Here is a 25926-nt window from a genome sequence, read left to right on the forward strand (position 1 = left end):
TAACTAAAAATTAAATTTCTCTTTCTTCTGGTCATAAAAATCTGGTTTGGGGTGTTTGAAAAAGTTCAAACATATATTAAGCCATGCTTTGCTTTGGCACTAGCTCCCCCTCCAGACCAACCTACTGATATAACGGGCACTTAAAAAAATAAACAAGGAACACAAGTTTTTCCAAGCCACTAGTGATTTAACAATTCACCACTTTTAAAGACACTCCAGTGCCTTAAAATAACTAGTTAAAACTTGTAACCAAACACTGCAGAATGTAATCTAAGTTACTGTTTTTCAATTCTCTCTCTCAAAACTGACTTGAAGGAAAACAACTTTAAGTGTCTATTTCAATTTAAGAACATCCTAAAGTACAATCTATATAATGCTATGTTTTATGTAAATTATTTTGAATCACTGTCTTAATAAACCACAAGATATTCTTCATGTTAACTGACTACTTAATCAAAAACACATTTTTGCATCTGTTTCTGCTATCTATGCAACTTTCATTCCAGCTGTTCAGCAATTTAAGTAGAATTCTCAGTTGATAAAGCAGGAAAAGGAAAATTCACGCCTCCAAACCACCCTTCTATGTTCCTTAAATCCTATTCATTTCTAACACCCTGCATTTTTACATACTAAGCTATAAAATCATAATTTCAAATCTTTGAATTCCCACCTTATCCTTACTATTGTAGTAGGTATAAATCAAACGAAGATTTACTATGTGCATTTTATGGTATATTTCACAAGGCTAGCAATGTACAAGGCTTTATTATATATGATAGGATTTCAGGTTAATTTTAAGTTACTTTCAAGAGAGAATACAACTTACTCCACTACTTCAGCATAACTCTATAATACTGCAAATCTCTCTCCTAAAAAGTTTTCTACATGATGCTTTCTTTAAAAGAAATATGCATAAAAACAAAAGTTAATCAAGAAAATAAATATGCACTTATCCCCAAGAATAACAAGGGAGCAAAAAACTGCAATTAAACCTTGCTTGCAGTTTCTAAAGAGAACCAAGCCAAAGTTCAGTTACTTGTGATGAGTTTAACTGTAAACTGAGAGAAAACTTTTGTCGAAATTTAGTCTGTGTTACCTTGAGGTTTGGGGTGTTTCTACAGGAGATTCTGGCTTGCCTAGGTCCACACTCTTGAGCTGGATTAAGTCCACTGTAAACTAACCGAAACATGGGAATAAGAAATAACACCCTGCTCTATCCAAGGCCTCACTCAAACGCTAAAGCTCACCAGGGATAAATTCTAACCATGACACTGCCATTTAACTTAAGAAATACACTGCGTCTCTGACGTTATGTGTGGCTGAAGATTGCAATCCTCACTGTGAGAAAAAAAAAAAACAGGTGCTGCACACGACAGCCCACTCACTCTTGCAGAACAAACCTCCTTTAACTGGAGATTAAATAAATAAATATTTAAGAACTCATTTAACCTTCCCAAATAAGTTTGGAGCTCTAAAGCCGCCAGCTCATCATTTCCACGTCAAACGAGGGTGCAGCGGCACTCAAGCCGTGAAACTGCCCTGGCACTGGCCCCTCGCCGGGAGCGGATCTTTGCACGGGTCCACTCCCCAATTTCCTCCCGGAGAACCCCTCAGGAAAGCCCTTAACGCACAAGCATGCTTGTCCCCACAGTCTGTGACACAAGAGAGCGAGTTGCTGGAGAAAGGGCAGGTAAGAGCAGAGAAGAGGGACACCTCCCACCCCCGCCCCCATCTCCTCTCCTCGGTTTCGGCCCCTGCCCTAACCAAGGATGCGCGACGCCGAGGGCAGCAGCCGAGCCGCTCCACGCCCCGGCCGAAGCTGCAGGCGTCCCTAGTCCCCTGCCGCGGCCCCCACCTCCCGCAACCCCCGCGGCCAAGCAAAGGCACCCATCAGAGGGTCCCGGGGGCTCCCTCCCCACTTTCCCCGGAGCCGCTGCATAAGCAGCAGCAGTGGCAGCAAAAGGCCCGGGGGTCGCCTCGGGGGAAAGAGAGCTGCGACGGCCGGCAGGCACCTTCCCGGAGCCTCCTGAGATCCCGCGCTTGCCCACCTCCAGACCCCGGGGCGCGCGGGGCCCGGCTCCCAAACGCCCCCTTACCCGAGGCGGGAGCAGAGGCGGTCTCCGCCGTTCCCCAGCAGCCGCCGCCGCTACAGCCCTCAGCCGCAGCTGCCCCGCGCTGGGGAAGTGGGAGGGGTGGCTGGGTGGAGGATGCTACTCCCTACTGAAGGGAGAGGAAGAAACGGAAACAGGAACCGCCGCCGTCGCTGCTTAACGGAGCCTTCGGCGCCACTGACTGAGGGAAAGCGCAAGGCGGCGCGAGCCAGGCAGTCGCTGACAGCGCGAGACCGAGCGCGAGCCGGGTCCCGGGCGCGCGACCCCGAGCAGCGCCGGCCCCATTCCGCGAGGAGAGGAAGGGGACGGGTCGGCCGAGGGGCGGCGAGGGGCGGGGGCCTGGAGCCAAGAGAACCGGGCTACTCGGGTCTACCGGAGATAACACGCGCACGCGCCTGAGCGGCTCTGACCGCGAGCGCAGGCGGGGAAGCCTCGGCTAGAGCAAGCGTGCCCGCGCGCATGGGAGCGCGCGCCCCCTCAGCGTCCCAAGCTTCTGGGAGAAGGCGCGCATGCGCGGGCCACTGCCTCCTACGGCGACCCCCGCCTGTGCCAGGGCTTCTCCCCGCCCCCTTCTCGCCGCGCCCGTGGACCGCGTAGCCGCAGCGTCCGACTGCCGGGCTGAGCCGCGGGCCACAGCGGGACGGGGAGCCTTCTAGCAGGGTCGGCAACGCTGTGCGCACGGGCGCTGACTCCGACACGAGTGTAGGCCGCCCTCTACCGCTTGAAGGCCAAAGGCTGAAGGAGGCGCGAGCGGAGCCGGGCTTCCCCACTCCCGGGAGCGCCACCTCCGGGGAATGCCGTATTCTCAACCGCCGGGAAACGGATCGGCCCGTGCCAGTTCAGCCCGCGGCCCTTAAGTACCACTGGTACTGGATATACGAAGCAGGCTCCTTGCTACTTTTTAGGAGTGATCGCTGCTGCTCAGCCCCCGTAGCGCAGGTCTGGCCGCTCCACTGCAGCTTGCAAAACACGATCATAGAATGGCATCGCACTCCCATGCGAATAGTGAAGCCCGGTTTAATCTTGTGAGAGCTGGTCTTCCACATTCGCCCGGACAGAAAGACCCCTCCCCCATGAGAGCCTGGGTTCGGTGCCTGGCCTCTCCCCCCGACCCGCGGCTGCAACAACCCCTCCAAGGCGGAAGTTTATTCAGTACGGGAAAGAGAACATGGGGCGGAGGAGGGAGCTTTTCCCTAGGATGCTTCCTACCCGGCTCGGACTCGGGAAAATTCCTGGCGCCCGCGATGCAGAGCAGTGGGCCGAAGAGCTAGCCCAGTCCAGCCCTGACGGCGAGCTGAGCCAGAGGAGCTGAGCGCGCCGCCCCGGCACACAAAGTAGTCGCGAGCCGAGGCGGGGGTGCTACGGTGGCCAATCAGAGACACGAACCGCGTGAGTGGAGTGCGAGTCAGCCAATCGGAGGGCGGGAGGATGAGCTTCCCGTACCGAACTCTTCCCTGTAGCCTCCGGACCCAGATCCCAAGCCTGGGTGCAATACCTTGAGAAAGCGAAATGGTGCCCGTAAAGACAAGAATGACTTCTCCAGACTTGGATATTTTTAAGTAAATGCCTTGGGAACCTATCACAGAGCGAAGATCGGCAGCCTTTTAGATGCCAAGTATGAAAGGATCACAGAAAAGAGATTTAAGAGGCAGTGGTGGGCTGCCAAGACTGCAATCTGCCTAATAATATTAATAAATTTACAATATTTGTTGACACCTTTTTAGAGTCCAGAAACTGTATTACAGAAATACAAATAAGATGCTTCTAATTCAAAAAAAAAAAAGTTCCCTGTCCTCGAGAAGTTTAGTTTCCTCTGAAAGAGGTTTGCTGGACCTTTTATCATCAGCCCTTTAAAGAAAAAGCTCTCAGTTAAGTGGTAGTTGCCAGTCATTTTTATGATTGTCTCCCTGTAAGAAAAGAAATTTAGAAAAAAGTAGAGTGACTGACCTAAGGTTACACAAAAATATATACTGGCAGAGCCAGAACTATATTCTAGCTTAGCGTTTATATTCCATCATTCAACCATCATTTATCCTATGCATGGTTGCTATCGCTTACTGCAGAGGTTTCTGCACTAAGTTAATAAACTGAACAAAAGTCTGCTATAATGGCTACATACCTTGTTGTTGGAATTGAACAGAAATTTTAGACTTATGCCATAGTAAGATAGATTAACGGAGAAGGCACCCCACTCCAGTACTCCAGTACTCTTGCCTGGAAAATCCCATGGACGGAGAAGCGTGGTGGGCTGCAAGTCCATGGGGTCACTAAGAGTCGGACACGACTGAGTGACTTCACTGTCACTTTTCACTTTCATGCATTGGAGAAGGAAATGGCAACCCACTCCAGTGTTCTTGCCTTGAGAATCCCAGGGACGGGGGAGCCTGATGGGCTGCCGTCTATGGGGTTGCACAGAGTCAGACACGACTGAAGCGAGTTAGCAGCAATATAGATTAAAGGCCAAAGTTTTATCAGTCAAACTCTAGGTACTTTTTAGAAGTCAGAGGTGAGGTCGATATCTGCTTTCTTAATTTAAACAGTACTTTTAAACAATACTTTAGCAAGCATGTTTAAGATCTCCAGTTTCAAAGCTTTCCTTTACATTTGCCTCAAAACTCCTGGGTTTTTTAATATTGCCTTCATTTTTCCTCTCCAAAAGCCTAGGAAGTGAAATACTTATATTCTCTACCTCTTTCTGCTCAAAAAAAAAAAAAAAAAAAAAAAAACCTGTCCAAAGAATGTTTGTCCGGAATTTCTTGCACATTTATAGGATGGTTCTTGTCTTCTTGTTGTTGTTTAGTGGCTAAATCATGTCTGACTCTTTTGCAACCCCATGGATTATAGCTCACCAGGCTCCTCTTTTCATGGCATTTCCCAGGGAAGAATACTGGAGTGGGTTGCCATTTCCTTCTCCAGGGGATCTTCCCCACCCAGGGACTGAAACCACCTCTTCGGCATTGGCAGGCGGATTCTTTACTATGGAGCCATCAGGGAAGCCCAAACCAGATAATCTGCTGTCTGTAAAATAAATATACTCAGAAACTAGTCCATTAACAATTTGGATTGCATTCTGTTGAGTCAATGGACATCTCAGTCACTGACAGAACACAGCCCTTTCCAGGACATGCCCAGCATTTAGTGGCCACCTCAGAACTGGAAATATCAGTTAAACAACTGATTTTTGAGAACCAATCTTTACACATTAAGGTCTGGGCCAATAATGAATTTCAAGAAAGTTTCCAACAGTTCCAGCTTTTAAAAAACACATTTCATTTACTCTTACAAAAGAGGTTACTACTGAAACTCTGCCTTCTTGCTGGGTTAAATTTCTGACAGAAAAAAATCCCCAAAAGATTCTAAACATCTCTGGCTACCCATAGACATCTCTGTCAAAGGCTGATTTCTCCATAAGCTCCAGCTTCCCTCTATGCTTCTGGACCCTCCATCTCTTCTTACTTCATCTGCCTCTCATCATGCCTCGTGTCTGATATTTGCTTGACCAAGTAGAATTGCTCCACAACCCCCACGGCTTTGTTACCAGCGAGGCATTAGGCCTATCTTTGCTTATCTGAAAACTTACAGGCAAGTTCTGCTCAACAAAACACTGTACAGAACATTCTTTATGATATGTTTTACTAAGAACTAATAGAACCTTGTCCGTACTTTATATTCTTTTTCACAGCCTAGATTAAATTCTTTCATCAACCAAAACTTGTGGGATCTTGCAGGTGGGGTGAGGCGGAGTCAACCATTAAACAATACAAAAGATCAAAATGAAAGTTAATGAGTACATAAGAAGCTATTGTTTCAAGAGATTAGCTAGATCAAAGTTAATGAACTTGAATACCATCACATTTCCAAAATCATGAACTTTCATGTAGGAGCTAGTTTGAAATTGACTACCATTTCATTAATAACAATAATAAAAATAATAGACAAGTTATAATATTGCTGAGTGCCAGGTCCCTTGATAAACTGTTTATCTCCAAAAATCATCCCTTTGAGGTGGGCCCCTTATTACAGTGGTGGGAGGGATCAGAGAGAAAGGTTGAGGAGACTCTCAAGAGGTTCAGAGCAACTACTTACCAAACAGTTTAGAAAATTTTCCGTCTTTACCAATGTGGACCAACTGAGTATCAGTCCTGAAAACTTTCTTATAAATTTTAAAAATTTTTAAACAAATTTTTAATCTTGTTTTCTAATTGTTATTCTAGCTACATTGTACTCAGAGGATTCCATTTTACAGCAAATCATCCAAAAGACAGCACTGTTACTGCTACGTGCAAGAAGGTGTGACCTTGAGATAATCATTTTACCCATTTGGGCCTTAGTTTTCTCATCTGCAAAATAAAAAAGTTGGACTGGATAAACTTTAGTTGTTTGTCAGTTCTAAAACAATACATCTAGCTAGCTTGACACCCCATTGGCAGGAACTACAACAATAAAATATGGAAAAACAGTCCATACTTCCAAATCCAATAAAATTTTAAGTCACTTTTGAGCCATAGAAATTCCAACTACATCCACTCATTAAAGAGCCAAAGTCAATCTTTCCAATCAAAAGAATAAATGAAGTGATTGATTTAAAGACCAATGAAATTAGCCAAACTATCCTTCCCTATGACTTGCCTCCATGGCTGAAATTTCTGTCTTCTCAATTAAGGTAAAATGTCAGGTAGTTCACACTGTTGGTTTCTTATTCAGCATCTACTCTTGTTCCTTCCTTATTAATAGAGTTCCTTGTTTTTGTTTTTATCGGTTTGTTTTTTAGATAACCATCCAACCTCCAGCTACAAAAGGGCAATTTAACTAGTCTGAGTCAAGAGATTACATCCCTGCCACCTACCCCAACTCTTGTAGTTGGCAGGACCATGTGACTAATTAAAGTCACTAGCCAAGAGTTGGACACGACTGAGCAACTTCACTTTCACTTTTCACTTTCATGTACTGGAGAAGGAAATGGCAACCCACTCCAGTATTCTTGCCTGGAGAATCCCAGGGACAGAGAAGCCTGGTGGGCTGCCGTCTATGGGATCGCACAGAGTCGGACATGACTGAAGCAACTTAGCAGCAGCAGCAGCAGGCTATATAGTGGGTTGTGGATAGAAGTGCTATGTGTCACTTCCAGGTAGAACACTTAATTGCAAGTATAAGTCCAAACTCTTCCCCAGTCTCAAGACCAGTATTGTTGAAGATGATAAAGCCTTAGTTAACTTAGCTCCCTAAGAAAGGACAATGTGGAACAGCCCACCTCCTTCCTTCATCAAGTCAGGATGGATATATAGTTTGAGTAAAGGCTACACCTTTGTTGTTTAAGCTACTGAGATGTGGTTTTGTTTTTTGTTCTTTTTACTGCGGTGTGACCTAAACTCTAAGTTATGCCAGATCCTAGACCATTCTAATTATTAGACCTGAAAACTGTGTGAAAGTGAAAATGAAATCGCTCAGTCGTGTCAGACTCTTTGTGACTGCACAAAGAGTAGGCCACCAGGCTCCTCCCTCCATGGGATCCTCCAGGCAAGAATACTGGAATGGGTTGCCATTTCTTCTCCAGGGAATCTTTCCGACCCAGGGATCAAACCTGGGTCTCCTGCATTGCAGGCAGACGCTTTAACCTCTGAGCCACCAGTGGTCCTGGGATAAACTGACTCAATCAGAAGGATTTTTAGCCCATGCTTTGGAGAGAAGATTCTCTCCTTTCTGCCAAGTATGAGCAAGTCAGCCTATAACCTAAATTGCCACTGGCAGCAATCTAACAGCCATAAGAGGGACTAACTTAGAATGAAGTTGACCCACTAAGAATGGCAAACAGAGAGCAGAACCTTGAAGATACAGCTGAGCTGATGGTTATATCACTTCTGAAGGCTAATCTTCTCTGGACTTCTAAATCTGCAAAATAATAATTCTGTTTGTCCAAAATACTATGAGCAGAAAATACGTCTTAAATATTTTTAATTTCATCACAGCTCCTAACACAGATCTAGCTCAGTAAACACTCAAAAATATTGACTGATATAAAATTTATAAAAAATATAATGGCTCTTGTCTTCAGAAATAAAATATTACCTACATTAACAAAGGGAAAAACGTTATTTGAATCAACTCAATCTTTTTACAGGCGAAGAGATTTAGACTCAGATATGTTATAAGACTCATGAAGTTCACATAGCATTGTTATGGCAGAACCAAAGGGGAAAAAAAAACTAATAATCACTTCATCAAAATGACCATAGTTTTCAACTCAAGATGGAGAAGTAATAGACAGTAGATTACCCTAGTAGTTAAAAACGTGGAAGTTAAGACAACTGTAGTTTACTTATTAGCTGGATGATCTTGAACATGGTATTTAAACTCCTTGATCCCTGGTTTTTCCATCTATAAAAGAAGTTAACAATCTCTAGCTCATAGAGGGAGAAGGCAATGGCACCCCACTCCAGTACTCTTGCCTGGAAAATCCCATGGATGGAGGAGCCTAGTAGGCTTCAGTCCATGGGGTCGCTAAGAGTCAGAACGACTGAACGACTTCACTTTCATTTTTCACTTTCATGCATTGGAGAAGGAAATGGCAATCCACTCCAGTGTTCTTGCCTGGAGAATCCCAGGGACAGAGGAGCCTGGTGGGCTGCCGTCTATGGGGTCGCACAGAGTCAGACACGACTGAAGCGACTTAGCAGCAGCAGCAGCTCATAGAGTTGTGAGAAATAAACAACTCAACATGTAAAAAGCACTGAACAAAATACCAGACACATAGTAAACTTTCTATATATTGCAGCCATATCAAAAGTTGTGTGTGTGTGTGTGTGTGTTAGTCACTCAGTCATGTCTGACCCTATGCAGTCCGACCCCATGGACTTCAGCCCTTTAGGCTCCCTTGTCCATGGAATTCTCCAGGGAAGAATACTGGAGTGGGTTGCCATTGTTTATTCATTGCTTAAATTAACTTTTGTTTTCATTAGGATAGATACTGTTCTCCTTTATCATTTATTTAATTCAGGGCACTGACCTATGTTTCTCCATCTTGTATAATTATAGTGTAGTCTATACACCTGTATAGCCAGCATACCCCTTTCCTAGAGAAATGTTTTTCCCATTTCCACATTCTATCACATGATAGCAGCCAAAGAAGTCATATTACTGCTGGACTCCCTTTGGCCATAGCTAACTGGTCAAAAGGTGAATTTCTGATGCAAGATGAACTGAGGAAGCCATTCCTCCAAGCTTTTTAGACTTTGAAAGAGAGGTCATGTCAAGCCTCACCGAGAATAAAATCTGGGAGACATCACTGGACATTTTTTTTGTCAAGTTGAAAAAAAAAACATTCTGCATTGGGGAGATAAAGCCAATGGACAGAGAGAAGCAAAAAGAATGAAGAAAATGTCATTGTTACACTGGAATTCCCAGTTCCAGTTTTTCTTGACCAATGGCAGAATCTTGCCTTTCTTCTTCTTAGGCTTGCCTCATCCAAGGATTTCTCCCATATTCTTCCAATATATTTCATATTTTGCATAAGCTAATTCCAGGTGGATTTATTTTAGATGCAGTTAATATAACAATATACTATATGAAATAATAAAGTACAAATAATAATAAAAGGAAAAGTCTAGGATTACCTATCTTTATTAACAACTTGAATGATGCCCTCTAAGAATATGACTGTCAAGTTTATAAAAACCAATCAATAAATTTTTTCAAATGCCAACTATATCAAAAGTACCTGTGGCATAGACTTCAAATTACCCCCCTTTTAAATATTCTCTTGGGATAACATGGCGGTGGCAGCCTGAAGAGATGACCAAGAAAAAGAAATGCAAGAAGGCAAAGGAGTTATCTAAGGTCTTACAAATAGAAAGGAAGAGAAGTGAAAGGCAAAGGAGAAAGGGAAAGACATACGCAACTGAATGCAGAGTTCCAGAGAATAACAAGGAGAGATAAGAAAGCCTTCTTAAGTGAACAGTGCAAAGAAATAGAGGAATCTCTTCAAGAAAATTGGAGATACCAAAGGAACATTTCATGCAAAGATGGGCACAATAAAGGACAGAAATGGCAAGGACCTAACAAAAGCAGAAGAGATTAAGAAGAGGTGGCAAGAATACACAAAAGAATTGTACAAAAATGGTCTTAATGACTTGTTTAACCATGATGGTGTGGTCACTCACCTAGATCCAGACATTTTGGAATGTGAAGTCAAGTGGGCCTTAGGAAGCATTACTATAAACAGCTAGTGGAGGTGAAGGAATTCCAGCTGAGCTATTTCAAATCCTAAATGATGCTGCTGCTATCATCTATACCCCAATACAACATAGTTTTGGTGTTAAAAAAAAAAAATGAAGCTAAAAAAAAGATGATGCTATTGAAGTGCTGCACTCAATATGCCAGCAAATTTGAAAAACTCAGCAGTGGTCACAGGACTGTAAAAGGTCAATTTTCATTCCAATCCCTAAGAATGTTCAAATTACCTTACAATTGCACTCATTTCATATGCTAGAAAGATTATGTTCAAAATCCTTCAAACTAGGCTTTAGCAGTATGTGAACTGAGAACATCCAGATGTACAAGCTGTATTTAGAAAAAGCAGAGGAACCAGAGGTCAAATTGCCAACATCCGTGGATCATAGAAAAAGGAGGGAATTCCAAAAAAATCTACTTCTGCTTTATTGACTATGCTAAAGCCTTTGACTGTGTAGATCACAACAAACTGTGGAAAATTCTTAAAACAGATGAGAATGCCAGACAACCTTATGTGTCCCCTGAGAAACCTGTATGCAGGACAAGAAGCAACAATTAGAACCTTACATAGAACAACAGACTGGTTCCAAATTGGAAAAGGAGTACATCAAGGCTGTATATTGTCACCCAGCTTATTTAACTTATATGCAGAGTGAAATTCCTTACAAGCTGGAATCAAAATTGCCGGGAGAAATACCAACAACCTCAGATATGCAGATGATACCACTTTAACGGCAGAAAATGAAGAGGAACTAAAGAGCCTCTTGATGAAGATGAAAGAGGAAAGTGAAAAAGCTGGCTTAAAACTCCACATTCAAAAAACAAAGATTATATCATCCGGTCCCATCATTTAATGGCAAATAGATGGAGAAAAAAGTGGAAACAGTGACAGACTTTATTTTCTCGGGCTCTAAAATCACTGCGGACAATGACTGCAGGCATGAAATGAAAACACTTGCTCATTGAAAGGAGAACTATGACAAATCCAGACAACGTATTAAAAAGCAGAGACATCACTTTGTGACAAAGGCCCCGCTAGTCAAAGCTATGGTTTTTTCCAGTAGTCATATACAGATGTGAGAGTGGGACCATAAAGAGGCTGAGCGCCAAAGAATTGATGCTTTTTATCTGTGGTGTTGGAGAAGACTCCTGAGAGTCCCTTGGACAGCAAGGAGATCAAACCAGTCAACCCTAAAGGAAATCAACCCAAATATCCATTGGAAGGACTGATGCTGAAGCTGAATCGCCAATACTTTGGCTACCTGATGCCAAGAGCCAATTCATTGGAAAAGACCCTGTTGCTGGGAAAGATTGAGGGCAAGAGGAGAAGGGGGCAACAGAGAATGAGATGATTGGATGGCATCACCAACTGAATGGACATGAGTTTGAGCAAGTTCCAGGAGACAGTGAAAGAGAAGCCTGGTGTGCTGCAGTTCATGGGGTTGCAGAGAGTTAAACACAACTTAGCCACTGAACAACAACATATATTTTCTCATTCCTTCATGGTCCTATTGCCATTCAAATAAAATCTGACATTTCCTAGTCTCCTTTGCAATGGATATGACCACATTACTAAATTCTGGCTGTTGAGATATAAACATTGTATGGGACTTCTATTTTTTTTTTTTTTAAGTCATAAAAAGAATGGAGATACAGTCTTCTGCCTACTCTCTATCCTATTACCTAGGGTATGATGTGATGATTAGAGCCCTTTCAGCCATCTTGGACCCCGAGGAGGATAGCCATACACTAGGGATACCATTTATGAATAGGAAAGAGCCTGGCTCCCTGACAACTTTGTGAAACCACCATGCCAATCCTAGACTGCCTACCTCCAAAATTCTTTTATGTAAAGATATATATACAAGTTTGTATCTTATTTAAGCCACTATCATCTAGATTTTCCTGCCACATGTCACTGAATCTAATCCTGGTACAATTCCATAGTAGCTTGATAAATTATATTAAGTTGGTTGTTAATGCTTACAAAAAGAGAAACAAATCCCCAAAAGTTTGAAAAGATTTGAGAGAAATGTAACAAAGACAAGTACATGCTAGTGTTACATTTTGAATTTTTAAACCAAAACTAACAGTACAGTCTTTGAAAGGATGGGATAGGTGCAAGAGAAAAAATTGCTCAAAGAGAAAAATTCCAGCCAAAAAAATAATGATCACTGTCAAAATGTTACAAATACTTGCTCTAGTAAAAGTGAGCTTTGCTGAAGTCACCAAAGTTACAATGCTCCACTTTGCAGTAGCAAAAACTCTTAAGTTCACCCCAGGAAACATGGGTTCTAAGGGAAAAAACCAACTCTAACCAAACTGACAAAAGTCTGAAATACCAGAAGGCCCCTTCAGAGCAGAGATCCTGCCTATCTGTCTTGATCACCATTATGTAGCATATTTATCAAATGAGTTAATTAATTTTCATTGCTGTATAACTGCCAAGGGGAAAATCAAGAAACTAATAACCTCTGGTTAGTCAGGATCTTCTACGGTTTCCATGGGAACACGGAAGTATAGAGTTGTGGTTCAGAACATAGATTCTAACTATATTTGATACTTGCTCTGACACTTAATAGTGATGAGATGTTGGGAAACTGTTTAAACCTCTCTCTGTCTTGTTTTTTCACTCATGTAAAATGGGAATGACAACATTATATACCTCATCAGTTTGCTGTGACTATAAAATGAGTTATTAATATTACATATAAGGCTCTTAAAAGCAATTCCTGGCACAGGGTAAGCACACAATAAATGTTTGCCATTTACAGCTCTACAAAAACCCTAAGCTAAAGCAAGACTTTGTGAACACTACTGTTATTATCGGATCTAAGTTCAAAGTTAAGATAACATGAAAACAGACTCTCAGGAAGAAAAAAAAAAACCAAGATTTCCTGGACCAAAGGCTGAATATCATTTCAGTTCTGCACTACATATTCTAACACAAGTGCCGGCATTTAAGACAAAGAGTAAAGGTTCTAAAAACAACCCCCTATAAATTGTGCTGGCATGATTACAAGTAGACTTGTAAACTTACACAGACAGGGTCAAGTGGGGCTAACTTACATGTATTTCAAGGCTGATCATTTAAGTTTAAAATATACTCCCAGTCTTCTGGGCTCTTATAATCACAGGTCAAACAGTTGAGAAGTCTATCCAACTTCCAGAGAGGGAAGTCTTGTTGGGTCTTGTCTTTCTTTACTAAGTCACATCATATGTCTTCTGGCCTTCAGTAAGATGTTATTTCCAATTTACTGTGTCAAGCTGGTGGCGCTGCCCTTCTGCAGGCGCTATGAGCATGAACATGGCAGACCCTTGCGTAGAGGCAGGAGGTAAACAGACCCAAGAATTGACATATTGGGTACCCTGCTATGTACACTCCTCTTCCTTGCTTTCTCCTTCAATTTTTCACAACCCTACTAATCCCTCTAATATTCACATATAGATCTTATCACTCTATCCTTCTATTCTCGGTCCTTAGCAATCCAACTCAATCTCATCCTTCACAGTGGCCTTATAAAATTCCCCAGTCCATTGTTTCCACTAAATTTCAGTCTTGGTTTTGTTTATGAAGTCCGGCGGGCTGTGTTGGAGTTTATCTCCATGTGGAACATCAAGCTTCTCATCAACAAAATAACTTGCCCACCTTACAATGGTCTGATCACAATGTGAATTCTGTTCACAAGGAGAAATCATGATCTATGTAATGCAACACTCACGGCCCCTCTTAAAAGCAAAAAAGTGAAAGCCCTATGATAATGGGACAAAACTGTCTTCACATACGAAAGACAGACGTTTCAAAAGCTAATCTCTAGACAAGTTTTATTAAAAGCTAATGCTACCATGTGTTGATATCAAGAACTTATGAATGTCTAATATATAAATAGTAGAAATGGAATTCATAAAGGTCTGAATTAACAAGAGAGACTGGGACTAATGTCTCTGCCACACGCAACAGATGACCTACACAATCATATATGGCATGGCTCTGGGTGCAATGATTTAAGAAATAACCAAGAGATGAAGTGGATAGCAGCAGGTGAATTTCAAGACGTGATAACTGATTAGGTGAAAAAATGACTAAAGATAGTGAGACCTGAGACAAATAAATCATTATTTGATATCATTAATATAACTGATGGTTGAGTATTACCACAATTGGATCCCCAGGTGGCACAGTGGGTAAAGAATCCACCTGCCAACGCAGGAGATGCAAGAGACACGAGTTCAATCCCTGGATCAGGAAGATGCCCTGGAGTAGAAAATGGCAACCCACTCCAGTATTCTTGCCTGGAAAATTCTATGGACAGAGGAGGCTAGTTGGCTATCATTCATGGGATCAAAGAGTCATACACGACTGAGCAACTGAGCACACACATAACCACAATTAGAATTCAGATCTTCTGGTTCCAAACCAAATATTTTTTGCATTCTGTCAGGCTCAATATTTCATTTACTTAAAAACAAAATCCTAACAAACCATCATAGAATCAGATGCATTTATCATTGTTACCTCCAGCACCTAGAATAGTGCCTGGCCTCTAGGAGATATTCAACGCATAGTAACTGAATGAATGGATAAGTAAATGAATGAATGAAGAAAGTGGAATTTGTTTCCACAGAAAAGATCTGACTAAATGCAAGAACTCTTGTCTTTACATGTTGCTAGATCTTGAAAATGGTTTCCAAGGAAGTTCTAATAGCTTTTAATAGCTATTTTTAAAGGATCATAGGAAAACCTTACACATACTTATGTCCACATTCCTAAATAATAGAAGAAATCCAATTAACTTTGTCTTTCCTTTTATAGGTGTATTCTTCATTTTAAAAATAAGTGCCTAATAAAATAATCTATGCAGTCTTCTCGCTTTTAATATTCTGTGCGCCTCTAAGAGAAAATGTGCTTGATTAGTTCTCCTCCACAATGTACAATGAATGAATTTACCAACTCCTCCCAGATAGATATGCAGTGGCCATATTTTTTTCACCAAATGGAGTGAAACTAAATCTAACAACCAAACCTAATAGTTAAAATCTAAATTTTCCTGAAAGGTAGAAAACATATGGATATCATAGGTTAAGTCTGAAGTATGTAAAACCTGCATTATAGTTAAGACTCCTCATGATCATGCCCATAAAGTGTCCTTGGCAGTATATCAGATCTGATGTTTGCCAATATGGCAAAATTATGATTATTTAGGCATCTATTTTGATTGTATGAGCCCATGTAATAGTATTTTGAATATTCAAAGAATATTTTTGCCTTCTATGAGCTTAACTAAGTATCAGGGAGGTTAAGTGAAGCTCTGGTAAATAGGATTGTGCACATATCATTTTGATTTTGTGGCAGAAGAGATTTTCATCTTCCTTCCCTGTCTCCCAATTACAACTTACCACTTTGCTCATCAAAGGACATGGGATAAATTTTACATTCATCATAGCAAATCTAGAATTCCAATATCATGTGCAGATTCAGACAAATTTTTAAAAAAAAAAATTTTATTGGAGTATAGTTTATTTACAATGTTGTATTAGTTTCTGCTGTACAGCAAAGTGAATCAGCTCTCTATATACATATATCCACTGTTTTTGAGATTCTTTTCCTATATAGGCCATTACAGAGCATTGGCCAGAGTTCCCTGTGCTATATAATACATCCTTATTAGGTATCTATTTTATATATAGTAGTGTGTATATGTCAATCCCAATCTTCCTTCCCACCCCCCATTTCCCCCCAGTGATGTTTGTTTTCTACATCTGTGACTCAACTTCTGTTAAATAAATAAGTTCATTTGTATCGTTTCTTAGATTCCACACATAAATGATATTATATGATACTCATGGAGTAAGACAAACTTTATAGATTTTTACAGAAACTAATCTGTGTAGTTTTGAGGTTTTTTTGTTTGTTGGTTGAGTTGGTTGATTGGTTGGTTTTCGGCTTAAATCAGTCATGCTCTGACAGTATCAAAGACCATATAATGTCTGAAGATTCCTCTTGTATTTATGACTCATAATTTTCCACATATATAGCTCTAAAAAAAAAACCCCAAACTGCTAGGTATGGATGCTCATTAAATTGCTTTGCACAAGAGAAAGGATATTGCTTTTATTACAGTCAAAATCAAAACTGAATAAATATCCCTAATATCCCTACAAACCTCTCCAACTGCTAGAATAAATATCCCCTAATATCCCTACAAACCTCTCCAACTGCTAGAATCATCTTCCAAAGCTTTCTAGAGTCAAGCACACCACAAGTTATTGTCCTCCTTTATCTTCCCCATCCTCTTTGGTAGTCAGGTTGGAGCCATGTTCTAGCCAATGGGATGTGGTCAGAACTTAAGTCACTTCCAAGTCTGGCCATAAATGACCCTGTAAGAATCTCCAGCTCTTTCTTCCCCCAACCCCCCACCTTGGTGATCTTGGAGGCTCATATTCAACATGGTCTCACTCTCAGATCAAGGTAGGCACCCCAGATCCCTGAGTGTCCATCGGAAGGAAAACCACCCTACAGGCATTGAACTGTGACATAAGCACAGAATAAACCTTTATTGCTTTAACCTACTAGTGTTAATTAACCAACTGTCATACTATCTGGGAAGATCAGTTCAGTTCAGTTGCTCAGTTGTGTTTGATTCTTTGCGACCCCGTGGACTGGAGCACGCCAGGCTTCCCTGTCCATCACCAACTCCTGGAGTTTGTTCAAACTTATGTCCACCAAGTCGGTAATACCATCCAACCATCTCATCCACTGTCATCCCAGGAAGATAATGGGAAAGCTAAAAATCCACTTCTTCATCACCAAACCACATGTCTTGGCACAGTCTTTTACCAGAATGAGTGCCCTGGTCTATATCTCCTCAGGGGAGGTACCTTTTCTAATTCACTTATGGATGCCATAGGACCAGAGTGGCCCGACTGAATCCCCTCTCAATTGATAATCCTCCCTCCACTTTCTTCCCTCTGCCCATTTACAATCACTCTAGAAGAGGCTGCCAGATTAATCTGATCATGCTAACCCCCAGAGGAGCCCGACTGCTTCATGGATTAAGGCCCCAATCCTTAACATGGTCTGCAAGACCCTCTACATCCTTTGAACAAACCCACCTGTGCCTCCTAATTGCTGCCTCTGTCCTCTCACCACCACCCCGTGTTCTCTGGCTCTGGAAGCCTGCATGATGTGAAGGCTTCTCTCAGCCTGACGCCAGAGAGTAGGTGTACCCCATCTCATTACCTAGCATTGATTTACCTAGTTTGTGGAACTTCCACCTTCACTAACTCCAAGAATTTCGAAGTATAGAATTTCTTCAAGACTTCCAAGCCTTCTGGAGTCAGCTTTTCCTTTAATATCCACATTCAAAAGCTCAACTTTCATCATCTGTGTTATAAGCATGCTTCCATCTGTTTGTTTGTGGGGGAAGGGGGAATCTGTCTCACAGTTGTTCTTGAGTTAATTCATATAGCCTTTTCCTCCATTCTGGCTCTGCAGCATAGCAAGAAATCAACTGTCTTCTTACTCCTGGTTGGCTCCTATTTGTGTGCCTGGTGTCACTAGCAATTCATCCTACCAAGAGGTGAGGAAAAGACAATAATATATAATACATCTACTTTTACTCCATGTAGCAGCTAGGATTGGCAGATGAAATACAAGATGTCCAATTAAATTTGACTGAGATAATCAGCAAAGCATTAGTATCAGCACATCCCAAATATTACATAATGTCCTTATGCTAAAAAATTGTTTATCTGAAATTCAAATTTAACTGAGCATCCTGAATTTTTACTTGCTAAATCTAGAATCACCTAGTACAGGACCTCCCTTTTGTTAAATTCTTGACCTTTAGTTCAGATTGGGGGGGTGGCTGGAAGCAGGACTCTTCCTGCTGATTCATAAACCACCAAAAATACTGCCATTTTACCTAACAGTTCCCCCCTCAATGAATGTTTTACTCCCTGTTATTTATGTCTTATAGTAATTTCTGCACAATAATATCCCACATATGACAAAAATAAGCTTTGTGAAGTCAGGAATCTTATTCTTCCTATTCTTTTATTGACTTACTGGAACTTGGAGGCATCTTTCTGGCACTGACTGTCTACTTGAACATAAGCACTTCAAGAATTCAAAACCAGCAATGGCACCAGAAATTTTAAAGCAGACAATAGTCAGAAGAAAATGCCTTGGGCATCCTAGCACTTTTTCTGACTTACATGATGAGCCATGGATTTTTAATTTTGGATTCCACATATGTTTCCAAATATCTCTCCATGTCTTCCAGGAAATATTTGGCTGGGTTATACCTGAGGCGCATCAGACACTCACAGGAACACAGGTTATGACTAGAAGTCATTCTTTTACGATAGTTTACCAGAGATATAACTCTCTCCCTAAAACAGAAAAAGTTGTTTGTTTGTTTTTTTTATGGTGGATGTTATTTCACACTCTTCTAACCACATTTACACATTACCTATAGCATTGGAAAGTAGCAAACTAAGGGTTACCTTCTTATGACTCTCACAGCCTTCCTGTCCAGCTCCTGTATCCCATGCTTTCTTGACTGCTCATCTGGAAGCCAGAAACATGGGTGGGGTAGATTATAAAGGCTAATTAAATACCATAAAATGTATATAGGATCATTAGAAACAAATGGCCTTGTTCTTTCTCTCAAGCACCCATATTCAAGCAGGCATTAAGCTCCACAGTCACTAGGAATCTAGCATCATGATTCTTTTCACAAGGAATGGGAAATTAATCACAGCTATGGAGGTGCCTTGTACTTTCCTGTAGTAATAGTAGAAAGAGTAGGTGTGCTCTGGTTCCTTTAAACACAAAACCTAGACATGGGGAAATTTTCCAGACAGTTTTATGGAAATCTAGCCCTTTTAGAGACTTTCACTTCAGTTCAGTTCAATCATGTCCGACTCTTTGTGACCCCATGAATCACAGCATGCCAGGCCTCCCTGTACATCACCAACTCCCGGAGTTCACTCAAACACATGTGCATCAAGTCGGTGATGCCATCCAGCCATCTCATCCTCTGTCATCCCCTTCTCTTCCTGCCCCCAATCCCTCCCAGCATCAGAGTCTTTTCCAATGAGTCAACTCTTCCCATGAGGTGGCCAAAGTACTGGAGTTTCAGCTTTAGCATCATTCCTTCCAAAGAACACCCAGGGCTGATCTCCTTTAGAATGGACTGGTTGGATCTCCTTGCAGTCCAAGGGACTCTCAAGAGTCTTCTCCAACACCACAGTTCAAAAGCATCAATTCTTCGGCGCTCAGCTTTCTTCACAGTCCAACTCTCACATCCATACATGACCCCTGGAAAAACCATAGCTTTGACTAGACAGACCTTTGTTGGCAAAGTAATGTCTCTGCTTTTCAACATGCTATCTAGGTTGGCCATAACTTTTCTTTCAAGGAGTAAGCGTCTTTTAATTTCATGGCTGAAGTCACCATCTGCAGTGATTTTGGAGCCCAAAAAGATAAAGTCTGACACTGTTTCCACCGTTTCCCCATCTATTTCCCATGAAGTGATGGGACCAGATGCCATGATCTTCATTTTCTGAATGTTGAGCTTGAAGCCAACTTTTTCACTCTCCTCTTTCACTTTCATCAAGAGGCTTTTTAGTTCCTCTTCACTTTCTGCCATAAGGGTGGTGTCATCTGCATATCTGAGGTTATTGAGATTTCTCCCAGCAATCTTGCTTCCAGCTTGTGCTTCTTCCAGTCCAGCGTTTCTCATGATGTATTCTGCACATAAGTTAAATAAGTAGGGTGACAATATACAGCCTTGATGTACTCCTTTTCCTATTTGGAACCAGTCTGTTGTTCCATGTCCAGTTCTAACTGTTGCTTCCTGACCTGCATACAGGTTTCTCAAGAGGCAGGTCAGGTGGTCTGGTATTCCCATCTCTTTCAGAATTTTCCACAGTTTATTGTGATCCACACAGTCAAAGGCTTTGGCATAGTCAATAAAGCAGAAATAGATGTTTTTCTGGAACTCTCTTGCTTTTTCCACGATCCAGCGGATGTTGGCAATTTGATCTCTGGTTCCTCTGCCTTTTCTAAAACCAACTTGAACATCTGGAAGTTCATGGTTCACGTATTTTTGAAGCCTGGCTTGGAGAATTTTGAGCATTACTTTACTAGCGTGTGAGATGATTGCAATTGTGCGGTAGTTTGAGCATTCTTTGGCATTGTCCTTCTTTGGGATTGGAATGAAAACTGACCTTTCCAGTCCTGTGGCCACTGCTGAGTTTTCCAAATTTGCTGGCATATTGAGTGCAGCACTTTCACAGCATCATCTTTCAGGATTTGAAATAGCTCAACTGGAATTCCATCACCTCCACTAGCTTTGTTCATAGTGATGCTTTCTAAGGCCCACTTGACTTCACATTCCAGGATGTCTGGCTCTAGGTGAGTGATCACACCATCGTGATTATCTTGGTCATGAAGATCTTTTTTGTACAGTTCTTCTGTGTATTCTTGCCACCTCTTCTTAATATCTTCTGCTTCTGTTAGGTCCATACCATTTCTGTCCTTTATCGAGCCCATCTTTGCATGAAATGTTCCCTTGGTATCTCTGATTTTCTTGAAGAGATCCCTAGTCTTTCCCATTCTGTTGTTTTCCTCTATTTCTTTGCATTGATCACTGAAGAAGGCTTTCTTATCTCTTCTTGCTATTCTTTGGAACTCTGCATTCATTTGTTTATATCTTTCCTTTTCTCCTTTGCTTTTCGCTTCTCTTCTTTTCACAGCTATTTGTAAGGCCTCCCCAGACAGCCATTTTGCTTTTTTGCATTTCTTTTCCATGGGGATGGTCTTGATCCCTGTTTCCTGTACAATGTCATGAACCTCATTCCATAGTTCATCAGGCACTCTATCTATCAGATCTAGTCCTTTAAATCTATTTCTCACTTCCACTGTATAATCATAAGGGATTTGATTTAGGTCATAGCTGAATGGTCTAGTGGTTTTCCCTACTTGCTTCAATTTCAGTCTGAATTTGGCAATAAGGAGTTCATGATCTGAGCCACAGTCAGCTCCCAGTCTTGTTTTTGCTGACTGTATAGAGCTTCTCCATCTTTGTCTGCAAAGAATATAATCAATTTGATTTCGGTGTTGACCATCTGGTGATGTCCATGTGTAGAGTCTTCTCTTGTGTTGTTGGAAGAGGGTGTTTGCTATGGCCAGTGTGTTCTCTTGGCAAAATTCTATTAGCCTTTGCCCTGCTTCATTCCGTATTCCAAGGCCAAATTTGCCTGTTACTCCAGGTGTTTCTTGACTTCCTACTTTTGCATTCCAGTTCCCTATAATGAAAAGGACATCTTTTTTGGGTGTTAGTTCTAAAAGGTCTTGTAGGTCTTCATAGAACCGTTCAACTTCAGCTTCTTCAGCGTTACTGGTTGGGGCATAGACTTGGATTACTGTGATATTGAATGGTTTGCCTTGGAAATGAACAGAGATCATTCTGTCGTTTTTGAGATTGCATCCAAGTACTGCATTTCTTTTGTTGACTGACTCTTGTTGACCATGATGGCTACTCCATTTCTTCTAAGGGATTCCTGCCTGCGGTGGTAGATATAATGGTCATCTGAGTTAAATTCACCCATTCCAGTCCATTTCAGTTCACTGATTCCTAGAATGTCGATGTTCACTCTTGCCATCTTCTGTTTGACCACTTCCAATTTGCCTTGATTCATGGACCTGGCATTCCAGGTTCCTATGTAATATTGCTCTTTATAGCATCGGACGTTGCTTCTATCACCAGTCACATCCACAACTGAGTATTGTTTTTGCTTTGGCTCCATCCCTTCATTCTTTCTGGAGTTATTTCTCCACTGATCTCCAGTAGCATATTGGGCACCTACTGACCTGGGGAGTTCCTCTTTCAGTACCCTATCATTTTGCCTTTTCATACTGTTCATGGGGTTCTCAAGGCAAGAATACTGAAGTGGTTTGCCATTCCCTTCTCCAGTGGACCACATTCTGTCAGACCTCTCCACCATGCCCACCTGTCTTGGGTGGCCCCACAGGGCATGGCTTAGTTTCATTGCGTTAGACAAGGCTGTGGTCCTAGTGTGATTAGATTGACTAGTTTTCTGTGAGTATGGTTTCAGTGTGTCTGTCCTCTGATGCCCTCTTGCAACACCTACCGTCTTACTTGGGTTTCTCTTACTTTCTACGTGGGGTATCTCTCCACGGCTGCTCCAGCAAAGCACAGCTGCTGCTCCTTACCTTGCACGAGGGGCACCTCCTCACCGCTGCCCCTCCTGACCTTGATCGTGGAGTAGCTCCTCTTGGCCCTCCTGCGCCCACACAGCCACCGCTCCTTGGACATGGGTTTGCTTCTCTCAGCCACCCCTGACCTCCGACGTGGGGTAGCTCCTCTCCGCGGCGCTTGCGCGCCGTCGCAGCCACCCGCGCTTAAACAAAAATTGTACCTATACATCCACTAGCAACATGTTTTAAACTAGATAACATATGCACATGATAAAAAAGAAAAATTAAAGGATGTATCAGTCAGTTCAGTTCAGCCGCTCAGTCCTATCTGACTCTTTGCGACCCCATGAATCGCAGCACGTCAGGCCTCCCTGTCCATCACCAACTCCCGGAGTTCACTCAGACTCGTGTCCATCAAGTCAGTGATGCCATCCAGCCATCTCATCCTCTGTCGTCCCCTTCTCCTCCTGCCCCCAATCCCTCCCAGCATCAGAGTCTTTTCCAATGAGTCAACTCTTCGCATGAGGTGGCCAAAGTACTGGAGTTTCAGCTTTAGCATCATTCCCTCCAAAGAAATCCCAGGGCTGATCTCCTTCAGAATGGACTGTTGGATCTCCTTGTGATCCAAGGGACTCTTGAGAGTCTTCTCCAACACCACAGTTCAAAAGCATAAAAGGACATAAATTCAAAACATATAAAAAAGTTCCTCTTCATACTGTCTCCTAGTCTTCTTCCCCTAAGGTATCAGTGTCACCGTCTGTGTGTCCTTCTAGATGTATTCTCTGAATGTATAAGCATGTATGTATACATTGCCTTAAAACAGATCTAATTCCTTTTAAAATGTTTTTTATTGTAAGAGTATAAAATACATAGAGTGATCTTGTTTTTTTTTATTATTTAGCACTCTGTCTTTGGAAGCATTCCATATTAGTGCATGGCATTCTGCCTCAGTATTTTTCCTGTTGTGTAATATTTCATAACATGAATATACCACTAGCCAATCCCAATATTGAAAGATTTTTCATTTTTTTCCAACTTTTGCTATAATAAAAGCTTTTCAGTTGGCTTTTCCTTGTTAGGATAATGGCTTCAAATACCACTGAGTTATTGAACAGATATTTATTGAACACCTAATATGTTCAATACACAGTGCTAGGCCCTGTAAACAATAGTGAAACTAAGAATATTCCTATACATTTCTCCTTCTTCAGTTCATTTGGTCACTTTGCATGTCTATGCTCTGGAATTTCTAATTGTCCCACTCAGGTCTATAACTAAAAACTTCTTCTTCATCTATTAAAATACTAATCTTCTCTTCTAAATTTACTTTACTATGGCAAAAAGGGAGTTCCCTCGTTCTGAATCTTTAAACTATCACATTGGAGACTGTATATCAATTCACTCTTCAAATTCTCTCTGTACTTTATTTCAGAGTTACAGAATTTAAGAGTCTGGGATAAACCTAATGATCATACAGACACCATCCTCTTTATTTTCTGGATGAGGAAAGTAAAGCTAAGAAGAAGAGAAATGACTGGGCCATGGCCACACTCCAGCTTATTTTTCTGGTACAAATTGGTTCAATATACTCTCCCATCTTCCATTTGAAAATAAAAACTCACTTTCACTGTGGTCATGATGGAGTAACAGGGACCTGATTTACTCTGTCTTAAACAAATAGAAACTGAATAAGCTATATATATACAACTGTTTTCAGATATTAGACAGCATACAGTACAAGACAGTCATTTCTGAAAGAAGAAAAACAAATGAAGTGAAACTATAATTGCCCCTGCTTACTGCCTAGAGAGATTCCAGGCTACAGTACAGGCAAATTCAGTTCAGTTCAGTCATTGAGTAGTGTCCGACTCTTTGCAACCCCATGAACCATAGCACACCAGGACTCCCTGTCCATCACCAACTCCCGGAGTTTACCCAAACTCACGTCCATTGAGTCAGTGATGCCATCCAACCACCTCATCCTCTGTCATCCCCTTCTCCTCCTGCCCTCAATCTTTCCCAGCATCAAGGTCTTTTCCAATGAGTCAGCTCTTCGCATCAGGTGGCCAAAGTATTGGAGTTTCAGCTTCAGCATGTCTTTCCAATGAACACCCAGGACTGATCTCCTTTAGGATGGACTAGTTGGATCTCCTTGCAGTCAAGGGACTCTCAAGAGTCTTCTCCAACACCACAGTTCAAAAGCATCAATTCTTCTGCGCTCAGCTTTCTTTATAATCCAACTCTTACATCCATACATGACTACTGGAAAAACCATAGCCTTGACTAGATGGACTCTTTGTTGGCAAAGTAATGTCTCTGCTTTTTAATATGCTGTCTAGGTTGGTCATAACTTTCCTTCCAAGCAGTAAGCGTCTTTTAATTTCATGGCTGCATTCACCATCTGCAGTGATTTTGGAGCCCCCAAAAATAAAGTCAGCCACTGTTTCTGCATCTATTTCCCATGAAGTGATATGACCAGATGCCATGATCTTTGTTTTCTGAATGTTGAGCTTTAAGCCAACTTTTTCACTCTCTTTCACTTTCATCAAGAGGCTCTTTAGTTCTTCTTCATTTTCTGCCATAAGGGTGGTGTCATCTGCATATCTGAGGTTATTGATATTTCTCCCAGCAATCTTGATTCCAGCTCATGCTTCTTCCAGACCAGCGTTTCTCATGATATACTCTACATATAAGTACAGGCAAGGGAACCCCATAAAGCCTGGCAGTTTTCCTGAAGTTAAGGATTGAAATTGGCTAGGGTGGCTAGAATTCGTAAGGTAGGAAAGCTTCATGGAAAGAGAGAGAAAGAGTTCTGGAGATCTGCAGGGGCTCCCCCACAAATCTTCTGCTGAATACTTATCAGCACATGTGTATGAAGAAACTACTTGAGGACAGGAAGAGAAACACCTGGCAGGAGCAGTTACTGGCATTCACACAGGGCTGGAAATAACCTGCATTCTCAACAAACTGAAGTAAAAACTTTTTAGTATATTGGGCAACGGGTTGAGTATTCAGAAAGGTACTGCCTCATTAACAGGCTAAAGGCAACTTTGCTTCTGCCCATCAGAGTTTAAATGCAAGCCTCAAAAGGATCCAACTATTCCCAAGTAGAAGGAAATGGCAACCCAGTCCAGTATTCTTGTGGAAAATTCCATGGACAGAGGAGCCTGGTGGGCTACTGTCCATGTGGTCACAAAGAGTCAGACACGACTGAGCAACTAACACACGCATTTCCAAGTAACTTCACTGTGTCCCAGAACATAACTCAAAAATAGTTAAGGCAATCAGTGCCCTCCCTGCGGAAGTCCAGCATCAAAAAATATGAAATTCATGATGCCTGTAATTCAATTTTTTATTGGT

The 25926-nt window shown here is 41.8% G+C and overlaps 1 protein-coding gene and 1 pseudogene across 32 annotated transcripts in view; one reads left to right on the top strand and one right to left on the bottom strand.

The window, feature by feature from the left end:
* The window catches only part of FUT8 (fucosyltransferase 8), a 361102-nt gene extending 357646 nt beyond the window's left edge, over positions 1-3456 (bottom strand). For 10 of the 32 annotated variants that reach the window (XM_086320227.1, XM_086320238.1, XM_086320205.1 and 7 more), the window contains exon 1: positions 3321-3456. The gene's annotated coding sequence lies outside the window, so the exon portion shown is untranslated. Of the gene's footprint in view, positions 1-1096; positions 1177-2096; positions 2599-3320 lie in introns of those variants that run through there. The other 22 variants (XM_086320240.1, XM_086320215.1, XM_086320233.1 and 19 more) reach the window with 16 other exon arrangements.
* On the top strand, positions 2521-3421 carry LOC147364171 (uncharacterized; annotated as a pseudogene).
* Positions 3457-25926: the final 22470 nt, after the last annotated feature.

The sequence above is a fragment of the Bos grunniens genome, chromosome 10, assembly GCF_055505025.1.
Source record: "Bos grunniens cultivar Pamir isolate PY7600 chromosome 10, Bosgru_T2T1.0, whole genome shotgun sequence".
Classification (NCBI taxonomy): Eukaryota; Metazoa; Chordata; class Mammalia; order Artiodactyla; family Bovidae; genus Bos; species Bos grunniens.